This window comes from Eleutherodactylus coqui, chromosome 3 (genome assembly GCF_035609145.1).
Source record: "Eleutherodactylus coqui strain aEleCoq1 chromosome 3, aEleCoq1.hap1, whole genome shotgun sequence".
Taxonomy (NCBI): domain Eukaryota; kingdom Metazoa; phylum Chordata; class Amphibia; order Anura; family Eleutherodactylidae; genus Eleutherodactylus; species Eleutherodactylus coqui.
The window spans coordinates 36,850,619-36,864,012 of NC_089839.1; the positions used below are offsets into that span (position 1 = coordinate 36,850,619).

Genomic DNA, 13,394 nt, shown 5'->3' on the forward strand with positions numbered 1-13,394 from the left:
CCAGGCGTAGGGTGCAAAATCGGTCTGAGTTTCTCAGAAGATATGCAAAAAATTTCTTCGACCGATATAACATTCGCTTGCATGGCGAATGTGGCTTCATGTAAGCTTCCTCCTTCCTGCCCCTGCTGGCTGCGGACAGGGGGCGGGAGCAAAAGCGGAGGCCGATACACACTCATGTGAATAAGCCCTAAGGCCGCATGCACACGGGCGGGTGGGATTCGGCATGCGGGAGCCCACAGTGGAATCCACCCCTACGCCCGGGTGGCATCCGCGCATGCCCATATTTTCTTCTTTTCTTCACTGCGGATAGTCTGCACGACTCGCCGTCGGACGTGCGCACTACAGATTTTCTGCTTTTTCTGCGGAATCCCCGGCCCGCAATGTCAATTGCGAAGGGGCCGCAAGTTGGACAGCTCCAATGACCTCAATTAATCCGCAGAAAGATGGAGCACGCCCCCATTTTCCCTGCGCGAGTGTAAACCGCAGTTGGTTTCCGCTCGTGTGCATTGCATGCTATGGGCGGTATTTGCTGCGGAATCCGAAGGCAATCGCCGGCTCCGGATTCCGCGATTCACATCCGCCCGTGTGCGTTCACCCTACGGGTGGTTCCACATTGGCGATAAAATCGTGCGATGCGAGATTGAGCAAAAACGCTGAATAAATAAAACCAATGGTTCTCAACGGTTTCCTTCACTCATGGGATGTTGCGAAAAAAATAATCGCGGCATGTCGCATCTTTTTGTGTTTTGTGATTTTTTTTAAAAATCTCCCACGAATGTCGCGCGATGTGTCTTTTACAGTAAAAAGGCCTATGGACTTTTGCGCTAGAACCTTCGCTAACTTAACCCACGTGAGCGATATGGAGCCGAGGAACTGAACCCAAAATCGCGCTCATCAAGGTGCGTTGTCCCCGCGGAGGCGAGGCGATTTCCAGGTTTAAAAAAAACGCCTCACTTCTGTGAAATTTTTAAAAGTAGTAAATCACGCAAAAAACGATAAATTTGGTATCGCTGTCATCGCACGGACCACAGAACGCATTTATCGCGGCCGACGTATAACACAAGACCCCAAAGGGCGGCGCCGTTGGATTTTTTTCCCATTTCAGTCCACTTAGACATTTTATTTTTACGCTTTTCCGTACGTTCTGCGGTATGTTAAATGCTACTATTACACATTTCGCTTCGCCGCGCAATAAACGATCATTCGGCTACGGAAAAATAAAAAAGTGCTGCTTTTTTTATTAGAATGGAGAGAAAACCGAAAAAAGGTTAAACTATCTGCTTGGTGAAGGGGCTGCCGTGTACAATGGCCGGCGGTGGCCGCAGGGCGGCTGTGTGGTGGCTTCCTTCACTGTCCGTCTGGCAGCCATTCCTCGGCTCTCCCCTCCCCCGGTGTCTGACGCGGTGCATGCCGGGCTCTGCTGCCGGTGCTCGGGGCTCTGCTGCCCGGGAGATGCAGCGGGACAGGCGGCGGGACTCACACGACTGCTGCAGGTACCGGGAGAGGGAGGCGGGAGAGGCCGGACGGAGAGAACGGCAGGCCGGGCGGGGAGCGGGGCAGGGTGGACACTTCTGTAGGAGAGCCCCCGGCTTGGGATGAGGCCTGCCGTGTTTACAGCTGGAGCCGTGGCTGGAGCTGCTGACCTATATACAGTCTATAGGGGAAGAGTAGCCTATAGAATTAACCCTAGGACTGCTGGAGGTTAAAAATAAAAGTCGTTTATTAATGACCGTATATCAATTCCTTGGAAAGCTGGGTGACAACTAATCCGTCACCCAGCTTTCCCGGATCCCTGAATCCAGTGAAGGGCTCCTTCATTGACAACGTATTCTGCCGTACGAATAGGCGTCCATGTTGCCGCTCACGCATTTTGCGTGAAATACGCATGCAATAAATATCGTAGTATGTTCTATCTTGGCGCGTATTACACACACACATACACGGGACAATAGTGCATGGCGGTACCTGCCATGCCTGCCTCCTGCGGGCGGCGGGCAGCGAATTACGCCCGTGTTAAGCCGCCCTGAGTGCGATGCAGGTGCAAGAAAATCGGAGCACGTTGTTTAACGGCGATGCACGTTGGCCTAAAAATAAAAACGCATCGCATCTACGTTGATGCGGTTTTCGCGCACGTAAAAAAATGGCGTGTGCCTCCAAGAGTGAAAATGGTAAAAAAAATCGTATCGCACTCGCATACGAGTGTGATGTGTTTTTTTTTTGTTACCATGCTCTCACGCATGAACGATTTCAAACGCGGCGTTTTACTTTCGCTTTGCGGCCGACAGCGTGTTTTAGCGCACCCCATTTTTAAGATGGGTGATGAGGTGCGCTAAACGCAGAAATATAGAACAGCTTCTGCTCAAAAATCGCGGCGCTGGACTACGCTCTCAAGCGCCGTGATTTTCAAGCAGAGTTGAGCGCATGTCTGCAAGGCCCCACTGATTTCAATGGGAGCGTTACATCGTGTCAACCGCGGTAAAAAAGTGGGCGTGTGAGAGAGGCCTAAGAATGATTGGGCAAATCGTAAACAAGAATTGCGCCAAAATAGGACACGCTGCAAATTATTTTTTTTTAATTTTTTTTTTGTAATTTCTGACTAATCACGTGAAAATCAATAGATTCTTTTCTTACGCGAGTTCTGTGCTTATCGCCTTCCGATGGGACTCGCACGAGAAAATCGCCCATGTGAATACCCCCTAAGGGCTCCTGCACATGAACGGGTTTCCCTTGCGGAATCCACGGTTGGCGTTCGCACAAATACCGTTCACAGCACGCTATGGAAAATCGATTCTTCCTGCAAGCGTGCGCAAACATATTGCGATTTCCGCGAATGGAATCCGACCCGTTCGTGTGCTGGTGGCCTAATGCGGTTTCTCAGAACAGGTCATTAGTAGTTGATTAGCGGCGGTTCGCCATTCTGTCTTGCCGCTGATTAACTGTCAGTACGGACAGCGCTGTTTGTATTGCGGTGGCTCGGGTTGATACTACAGCTCAGCTCCCATTGAATTCAATGCAATGCCAAGCCGGGCCGCTTCAATGTCAGTGGCGCTGTCCGTGCTAATGGAGGTCCTGCAAACAGCTAATCGGCGGGGGTCCTGAAGAGCGGACCTCCAGCAATTAACATCAGTACAAGAAGTCCTGGGAAACCTCTTTTAAATTCTCGGTAGACTTGCCATCCAGGACTGTAGAAAAGCTGGGTCACTTCTGTAATGGCGGCCATATTGGTTGTCAGAGAACATTTTATAGTATTACAACCAACAATGGCCACATAGAAATCTTAGCAGCTTGGGGACGGGGATTGTAGGAGGAAGCATCCAGTAAAACGTGTGCTCAGCAGCTTTCTGTTCCGTCTGTGGCGCGCTCAGCTGTGCATGTAAAGGTCGCTCGTCTGTTGTGGCGTACGTGATGCTGTGAGCTGATGTGCGCTTTATAAGGCTGCCGGGGAGCAGGAGCCAGCAGACCGATCTCTGGGGTGAGCCTATCGACACGTGTGAACAAGATTCACTGCAGATTTTCTATGCAGATGCTGCCGCTCAGTATACTGGGAAAGTTGAACTGATATCCTCAACCCTTTTCTCCCCCCTGCCCCCTCCCTCACAACTGTCAGGTCTTTGGTGACCATGTTTTGGAATCGGGCAGGCCAGCCGAGTTAAACGCATCTACATATGCTGCAGTACGGGCCCCGTATCGCCCCCAAACAGCGTATCTGCATACCTAGTTATAATTTCTGTATCATGCTTGATATCGCTGAATATATAAAATCATGACCAGAAATACCCCGGGGCATATACTGTATTGCCAATCGGAGGATCTCTTGCAGAGTTATGGCTAAATGGGGAATTATGTTTTTTTCAGAGGTCATATGCATCTACCACCCCTCTCTAAATGACCTCAGAGGTGGGAGGGGAGGTGTGTTCTGGGGAATCCTTTATAACTCTGGGCGCAACAAACCCCTATTGTCAGACTTCGGAGATACGCTACGGCGTAAGACCTTCCCGTTTGCTTCAGTGACTCCGCAGAATCTTGGGTTGAATATCCTAAATCTGGTGATTTCTTTATTTTCTCCTTGTTTTATTTTAAATACTGTCTGTTGTGTGTGCCCGTCAACCTTATCTCCATTGTAATATCTTTCTCTGTATGTTTTTGTATACCTATAAATATTTAGCAGTACTAGACTTTTTTTTTAATTTTTTTAGAATAAATCTGCAATTTATTAGTCAAGCCTTGTCAGTTTTAAAACGAACCATAACTCTGAAGATTGTGTTCATAATTCCTAGTCCGGGTTCCAGCTTCCCTTTGATAAAAGCCAGCAATTGTGTATTTTAGAGTTGGGTATTTTAGAGTACTGGAGACGTTAGACCGACCGGGGGGTGATTTGATCTTTCATTCTGCATGCATGCAGGAGCCTGGGAAAGCTGGGTACAAGTCCGCCTGTATTCTAATGACTCCGCTCTAGAGTGATTGATCGAGGTTCTGCTGTGACAAAGTGGTAGGAGGGAGTATGTTCTACGAGCTGGTGGGGGACCATCATGGATTGATGGCATATCCTAGCAAGGAATAGTACGGCTTTCCTTTCTAAAAAATAACCCTGCAGGGATGTGTATGCCCAGGGTGGCCAGTCTCAGGAGTCGGTCGTCAGTCGCCCCTACATTTTGGATTCTGTTGAAGTTTCTGGAAGTTTTTATTGCTTGGATAATAATTAGTGCTCCTTTTGGTGCAGGGTCACCAGAAGTGTCGCTTCACTGTACACTTATAAGATAGTGGAATATATGGGCACCTATGTTATGTCATGCATGAGAAGAGGAACCCAGTGTGGTTTACCACAGGTCTCTGTAGATCACATACTCTGGAGGTGGATTTGTAGATGTATAAAAACCTACCATACCGGAGTTTTTGCAAATCTTAAAGGGAAACCATCAGCAGTTGTAAACCTGGAGCTGCCGAACAGTGAAGTCAAGACTTTTACAAATCCCATCTTCTACTGTTCCTGAAGGCAGCATACCTGGAAAATATACTTCCTGAAGGCAGCATACCTGAAAAATATACTTTTAACACCTTAAGGACGCGTTCCATTTTTTAAATCCATTTTCAGTCCCCCATCCCCCTTTTAAAAAATCATAACTCTTTTATTTACCCTTCAACGTAGATGTCTGAGGACTTGTTTTTTTGCAGGCTGAGTTGTGTTTCCAAGGGTATTATTATATAACGTACTGAAAAACTTATTATATAACGTACTAAAAATTCTAAGTGGAGTGAGATGGAAAAAAAAAAATAATTCACCAACTTTGGGTGTGTATTGTTTCTACGGCGTACAGGCTGCTACAAAAATGACCTGATAACTTTAGGCTGCCTGTCCACGGGCGTTGTGGTATCCTGCAGCGGAGATCCGCCACATGATACCACAGCGCCATGGACAGGCAGGCGGATCTTCGCCTTCAGCCTTAGACTTCAGATAGACTGACCGCGGAGAATCGCGGTAATTTCGCTACGGAGAGCTTTCATTGCGTTCCCCACGGCTGGAGTATCGCCAAGTGTGAATGGATTAATGAAAATCAATGTACTGTCATTGACTCCATTTACCGTAATACGCTATTAAATTACGCTCGTGGCGCCTGCCCTCAGGCAGAGAGGGGCTGGGTTATCCTGCGAAATGTGAGTGCCGAGGCAGACCATCTTTTTGCAGCCTTCTTTGAGGCAACATAAGGTAGTGGTCATACTGACACATATGTATCCATGCAGTAGTTGGGGAGAAACTTGCATTAGTAGCTGCCAGTACTGTACTGGCTGAGATATCTACCAGACTTCCCATGCCGCCTTGCATAGCTCTGCTCCAATGAGCTGCAAGGCAGCATCTGAATGCCCGCCCCTCTGTTGCATGTAGTAACAAGCAGTGTCCCCATCTCCCTGTTACTAGAGAAGCCAAGTACCTAACAACAGGCAGGGGATTGCAAAGTTGCTGGAGCGGCTAACCCAGATTTCATGGGGGTGTTGGACAGAGCAGCATCGCAGCCTGTGATTGGGGAGCGCCTCCGTTCAGCTGTGTTCAGAGTTTGCATTGCAGTCCGGCTCTAAGCAGCCTCACAGCCGCAGAGCAAGTCCGGCTGCACATGAATGGGCGGTAGCCCACAGCAAAGTCCGACCCTGTGCATAGTGGGTTCCTCATGAACCTCTATTTTCTGTACTGTGAATGGTCCGGACGGCGATGATGCGGAATCCGCGACCTTTCCATAATGTTAATTGCAGAAGATCCGCAGGTCGGACGTCTTCCATTGACTTCAATAGAAGCTGTCCATGCGGAATCCGCACAAAAATAGAGCATGCTGCCATTTTTTAATTTTTTTAAAAATTATTTCTTTTTTTTCCTCCACTCGCAGAAATCGCGATACGGTCCCACGAGTGTGCAGGAAGAGGCGCTTTTACGTAGCGTGTAACGAACAGCATCAGATCTGTGGTGCGGATGCCGTTCGTGTGCAGCCGGCCTTTACATGACAGGGGGAAAAAGTCTAGAATACCACAATGACATTTTTTTTTCAGGTCTGCCTTTCCTAATTAGGCCGGCTGCACACGGGCATATTTACATTGCAGAATCCGGAGCGGCTGTCCGCAAAAAGTACCGCCCATAGCATGCTTTGGAAAAGCGCTTTTTCCTGCAGACAAGTGGAAATCAATTGCGATTTTTCGCTCGCGGAGGAAAAAAATCGCAGCTCGCTCTATTTTAGTGCGGTTTCCGCCCGTACGGCTTCCATTGAAGTCAATGGATGCCGACCGACCCGCGGCCCGTCCGCACTTGTTTTAACGTACAGCAAACCCTAACATGTGACCCTTGCAAAACGTGAATGAGATTTTTGCATCTGACGTTCCTGACTTCTAATGTCTTTGATGTAAATCTACGGCCAGAAGAACTTCCTGATGAAGAACGCAGCCGGTTATTCAGAAGGGTAACAACCTGCTTAACTGCTTCTGTAATCTGCTGAGGTGTCGTAACCGTATCTTCTGGCTGCTTGAACACCGCTTTGCTCAGTACTTAAAGGAAGTGGACACCAATGCACTTTTTTTTTTAATTATTACCTAGCTTCTTAGATGCAAAATTAGGCAAATTTTTAAATACACTTCATTAACCCCTTCACGTCATTCACCTGGCTATATACTTCCTCACTGCCCATACCTTCTGCATTTAGGACATCGATATATGGGCTCTATGGAACCGCCGGTAACAGCTGTAATTTGAGAGAGCTCTTGATTGCGGCTGTTAAGGCCCCCTGTCCACGGACAGTTTACCCGAAAATGTTTTTAGTTTTTTTTTTAAACTTTATTATTTTTTTTACATCAGAACTGTTGGAGCTCAAAAGTTTTTCGAGTACAAAAGCTATGCTGTAAATTCCCCCATGCAGTAAAGCGGTGAGCAGTTGGAGTCTCTGCACACGCTGAGTCCAGGGACACGTCGTCTTGAGGCTCACACACTTCGCCTGCGTCACCTGTTTGCTCAGCCTCGAGGTTACACATCCTTCTGCTCTCACTTTTTGTACTTTATACACCTTCGTTAGAAATCGCTGACTGAGTTAGAACAAAGCTGTAAGCTTGAGACCTCTTGTGAAGCGGTTTAAAGCCTTCTCTCCACTTGCTGCATGGAATAATTGTAAAGGTTTGCGCCTCTGTCGGTGCATGTGATGCAGCCCATAGAATCTCGCTATAAGTTGTATGTGGTACCGGTCGTACAACAGATCTAGTAGAACGCTGTAACTTCTATTAACCCTTTCCAATCCAATTTGTATCCTGGTTTTCCTAGGGGGCTTACTCTTTTTCTGCCGTTATACAACGGCGCTATATGCTGGCTAAAGCCAGTACTGCATGAGGTGGCACGTTGGATAGGCTCCGACAGCAGAGAGGCTGGCAATATACAGTAAGAGAACCCCGACAGACGTTTTCCAACATCGGAGCTGTACAGCCTTAAATCATAATGTCTTCAGACATCAGACAGTGGATTGGAAAGGGTTAATGATAATTCACAAGGCCGCCATAGCAAGAGAACGGCACCTCGCCATCTCGTCGTGGGAGACCAAAGGAGCCCGTTCCCTTTGTCAGGTCATTTATGGGAGTTGTACAAAGATTGCAAATTATCCCCCAGCCTAACTTGCTGATCGGTGGGGGGTCTGAGACCCCCACTGACCTCAAGAACGGGGGTTGCTTCTGCAGTGATGTCAGAATGAACGGAGCGCCGGCAGAGCATGTGCGGTCTACGCTCCATTCATTTCAGTGCGGCTGACGGAAATACCCGAGAGCTCGCCACTCAGGTGTGTCCGCAGTCCCATGGAAAGTGAATGGAGTGCTTGCGCAACCAGCGCTACATTTAATCTCTGCCTCCCTGCAGGGGGCGCAGTAACCTCATTTTGAAGAGGACGGGTCATGGGACCTCTGTTCTTGCGATCAGTGGGGTTCCCAGCTATGAAGCCATCGCCAATCAGCAAGTTATAGGGGATAACCTGTAATCTTGGTAAAACAGCACTGAATTCCACTTTCACGTTTGAGAGCAGCATCTAAATGGTTATACGGCCACGATCAACATCCTCTCCGATCCTGGCCATTTTGGTCAGGTGCTAGTTGTCAAAAAGAGCCGAGAGCTGTCGCCTTAGGGGCGGTTTGGCTCACGACATCTGCTGTACATGTACACCCAATGGCACTAGGGGGTTAAAAAGGGCATGTGAGTATGGCCATGTACATCACACTTTGTAAAAAAAAAAAACTTATTAACCTTTTTATTACTGATCCTATTGTGTTCTCCAGCTGTATTTAAAGGGGTTCAGCATAATTTAGTTTGCAGGGGTGGGCTGGTTAGGAAAACCCATGTCCTATTCTAAGGTAATGGAGAAGGTTGGGGGTTCTCATATCAGCACGCTCATTTATTACCCACAGCAAAGGATGGCTACTGATTGTCAAAATGAATTGGGAACTTAGCCTGTAATACCAGTGCCGGCCACTGCAGAGAGAACAGAGCTGTCTCTTTGCAGAAATCATCTTCATGCGCAAGTGCATCCTTTTGACGGACCTCCACCGATCTACTGTTGCCGACCTAGTCTGAGGATAGGCCTTCATTAGTTTACACCTGGACAACTTTAACCCTGTATGGGCTTTTTCCAGGTGCCCTTATTGAAAATGTCACTGTGTTATGACAGTGGTGCTTTAATGTTTCTCGTGCATGGTTTCATCCCAGCGGGTATTTTCTTTCCTTGCGGTGATCTCACCAAATTAAATGACAACAAGTAGTCTGCCAAGTCGTCCTGCCGGTTTCGCCGCCCAGGTGCCCTCGTTTTGCTTGTTCTAGATTCCCATTTTCAATTACTCATAAGTTTTAATTAGCTGAGGACACATGGCATAAATTCTTTACGTTGTATGTAATCTATTTCAATTCTTTTTTGTGGGAACGCCGTGCTTTTCTCCCTGAGAGCGTTTCTTCGTTAGTGTGTATTCAGACAGTACGGGTAAAACCGCTTTTGATTTGTGGTGGTTTTCAATGCAGTTGCAGTACAATTAGTAACCGCTTTGAAAACCGCAGTAAAAGACTACGGGCTCCTTCACACTGGCGATCGCGATAACATCGCGAGAAAATCGCAGCAGGTTTGCTCATGGGATGTCTGATCGTCAGCAATGTGGTTTTCTTGCACATTTGTATCACGATAGACAATAGGAGTTTCTAATATTAAAACCGCTTCGCACGAAAACCGCAAGTTTGGGATTTGCAAATAAAAGGAATTTCCATAGCGAAAGATGGGAGATAAAAAAAAACCACGAAACGCAGAAAGATGGGATATGTTACTGTTTTTTTCCCACTCCACATCGCAAATGGGAAATCATTGGTTTCATAATTCCGCGTTTTCACTCACTCTCGCATCGCTCACAAAACGCGTGATTTTCTCGCAAGTGTAAAGGCACCCTAAAATGCTGTTTTTGATATGTTTTTAGCCCCACCAGAACTGCGGTCTGAATTCACCCTTAGGGCTTATTCACAGGAGACTGCTGTTTTCACGACCGGCCAATATACGCTACCCTCTGAGCTGTCTTCCCCCTTCCCTCACCGTCTCGCTGCCTCTCTCCTCCCCTCCGGCTGTTTGCAGCTAAGCTCCGCCCCTCCTATTGCTGGCTGTAGACAAGGGGCGGGACAATGGGGTTCAAATTTGTGCATCTCACGATTCTCACACCAGTGTGACCCAGCCAGAATATGGCGGCGGCGGCTCCCATAGACTCCTATGGGAGCTGCCGGGGAAGGAAGGGAGTTTAGCAGCGTGTCTGCTAAACTCCCACCCCCTTCCCTCCTCCTCTCCGCCCCTTGCCGGCTGTTTGCAATCGGAGGGGGGGCGGTGGTTACTTGCTAAGCTCCCACCCTGTCCCGTCATTCCCATTGCTGGCAGCCGACAAGGGGAGGAGAAGTGACGGGAGCTTAGCACAGCTCCCACCCCCTTCTCTTGCTGAGAGCCGGTGGGAAGACGGAAGGGTGGACGAAATTTAGCAGAGCTAGACTGTCGCCCCCTGCCCGACGGCAATCCGGTGTATATGTGTTGGACCTGGGCCGTCTGAACGGACGCGCAAACAACAGATTTGTGCGCCCTTTCACGCGCTTTTCAGTTGCGTTCTGGCTGTGGCATGGCCAACCGAAAATTGCTCCGCTCATGTGAAACAGCCCTCAGGCTGTATTTACACAGGCAATATTCCCATGCGAGTTGCGTCTCGTTGCGACCTGCTTGGAACTTGTACGGGAAAATAAACCATTTATGTGAATGGGTTCATGCACGCGAATGACTTCTCACTCGGACGGGTGGTCAGAGTCTGAAAACTGGCTATATGACTTATTCTTAGTCTGGCACAAGAATAGGACGTGTACCGTGCAGATTCCCACAGGCAGCACATGGATGGGGGGTTCCTGGGCTGTGCAATGCGTTTTGCGCCTGAGAATCCCGGACGCGACTCGCTCTGGTCCGTGTGAATACAGCCTTACGCTATAATCTGTACCAATGACTGGACCTCCCCATGTTCCCTGGTCATGCCGGCCTTCTGTCTGATGCTGATCACCTTAGAGGCAATGTCTTAGCAGATAGAACTTCCCTTCTCTAGTCCTCTTGAACACTTATGACACATCCACAGGATATATTACACATGCCTGAGCGGTGCGGATAAGTGTCACGGAAAGAGTTATGTGCCCACAGAACAAAGAAATAATCTGATCCACGTATTATTAGAACGAACGGTCGCTTTACATGGCCAATTACCGGGCCTGAGCCTTCCTCCTCCGTCGGGCCATGTATAGGGACCAATGATCAGCCGTCGAATGAGTCAGCACTGATCGTCTCGTTTATGCGAGCATAAAAGCGCTTGCTGATTAGCGGTACATCTCCCCATTTGGACAGGAAGATGGTCAACCTGCCTATGGGGATCAATGGTCGGAATAGTGATTGTCCCCATAAGCCGATTCACAATTGAGCGCTGGTTGGCGGGTGTCTCACTCGGCGCTCGTTATGTTGGCCCTTGTAAAAGTTCCATAAGAAGTGACCTGTATGACTGGTTTGTAAGAACATCAGTTGTTATTGATCAAGTTAAGGGGGTTGTCCAAATGATAGGGGATAACCTGCTGATCGGTGGGGATCTCAGCAGTGAAGTGGAGGCTCAGTAGAGCGCTGCTCCTGCATGCTCACTGCTGGATAGGAGATAACTTGTAATTATCGTTTAACACCTTTTTAAAAGGTTGTCTGGGATTACAGAATGAACAAGGCTCACCTGCAATACCAGACACAACCTCTGAGCAAGAGCGGAGCAGTTTCTCAGGAAAGAAAAAAAAAGTAAACTCTTGTTTTCCAATCCCAGACGTCCTGGGTATTCCCATCTTAGACATTTATGTCCTATTCATAGGAAATGCTATAAAAGTGTGATAGGTGCAGGTCCTATATAGAAAACAGTCGTCCCTCTTTAACATTTCCAATATCTTCTTCTGTCACCGTTATAATATAGATGTTTCCTATACAAACAGCTGCAGACTAAAATGTAACAAAAGTAGGATTGTTAAAAAGTGTCAAAGGCAATAAAAATAGGTCACAACAAAGCTAGAACTCCTGTAACACGTGATCAGACTATGAATGTATGTTAAGGCGTCATACATGTGAGTCATAGTAAGATATAAGGATTGTTATAACAGCTTCCGGATTCCTTAAAGGAAGCAGTCGCCAGGATACAGCGGGATCGCAGCGGAAAGCTCAGCTTCCAATGAGAGTTGAGCCTGCAATTACGAGCGCGGCCACTACAAAGGGGTCGGAGCAGTGCTTCCTCTCTGACCACCGGTGTATACCAGCAGCCACTTCATGGATAACCCATTTAAGGCTGGGTTCGCAGTAGCATTTTTTAACTGCAGATCCTGTTTTACAGAATACAGAACTGTACAAAACTGAAATGAACCCCCTAATGACGCGGCCCTTTTTTTCCATTTTCGTTTTTTCCTCCCATTTATCCATCGACGTCGCTGTATGAGGGCTTGTTTTCTGCGGGACAAGTTGTATTTTTCAATGGTGCCATTTAAAGTACCATGTAATGTACTGAAAAGCTTAAAAAGAATTCTAAGTGGAGTAAAATGGAAAAAAAAAACACATTCCGCCATCTTTCAGTGCGTCTTGTTTCTACGGCGCACAAACTGCAGCAAAAGCGACATGATAACTTTATTTTATGGGTCTGTATGATTACTACGATATCAAACTTGTATAGTTTTTTTTACTATACTACTTTTATTTTCTTTTTTCAAAGACATTTGTTTTTTTTCAATCATTTTGTGCGCGCAATAACTTTTTTTTGTCGACGTAGTTGTGCGGGGGCTCATTTTTTGCGGGATGTCCTGAAGTTTCCGTTAGTACCAATTTGAAATGCATATGACTTTTTGATTGCTTTTTATTCTGTTTTTTTTCTGGGAGACAGGGTGACTGAAAAAGTGCTTTTTTTCCCCAGACTACGTTCTTCGTGTGGGGTAAATAATGCGCTACTTTGATAGGTCAGACTTTTACGGACGCGGCGATGCCGAATATGTATTTTTATTTTAGGATTTAGATTTTTGAATTATAGATATGGCAAAAGGGGAAAGGGGGTGATTTAAACTTTATTACCTTTTTTTTTTACAATTAAAAAAACTTTATTGATCTTTTTTTTTACTTTACTTTTAAGCCCCTCTGGCGGACTACAGTATGCGATACTTTGATCGCGAGACTCGCACAGAAATAGAGCATGCCGCGGCCGTCTGCATAGGAGTGCGTATTGTAATGCAATCTTATACGGGCAGGCAGGGGCGGAAATTCTGCCGGAGATCCCGCTGTAGAATTTCCGCCCGTGTGCACGGGGCCTTACTCTTTTCCTTGATAGTCTGTGGGAAA

The 13,394-nt window shown here is 47.3% G+C and overlaps 1 protein-coding gene across 1 annotated transcript in view; it reads left to right on the forward strand.

Moving 5' to 3' along the window:
* Positions 1–1,375: 1,375 nt before the first annotated feature.
* VPS54 (VPS54 subunit of GARP complex) overlaps positions 1,376–13,394 on the forward strand; it is a 73,828-nt gene continuing 61,809 nt past the window's right edge. The window contains exon 1 of the mRNA XM_066595492.1: positions 1,376–1,493. The gene's annotated coding sequence lies outside the window, so the exon portion shown is untranslated. The remainder of the gene's footprint in view (positions 1,494–13,394) is intronic.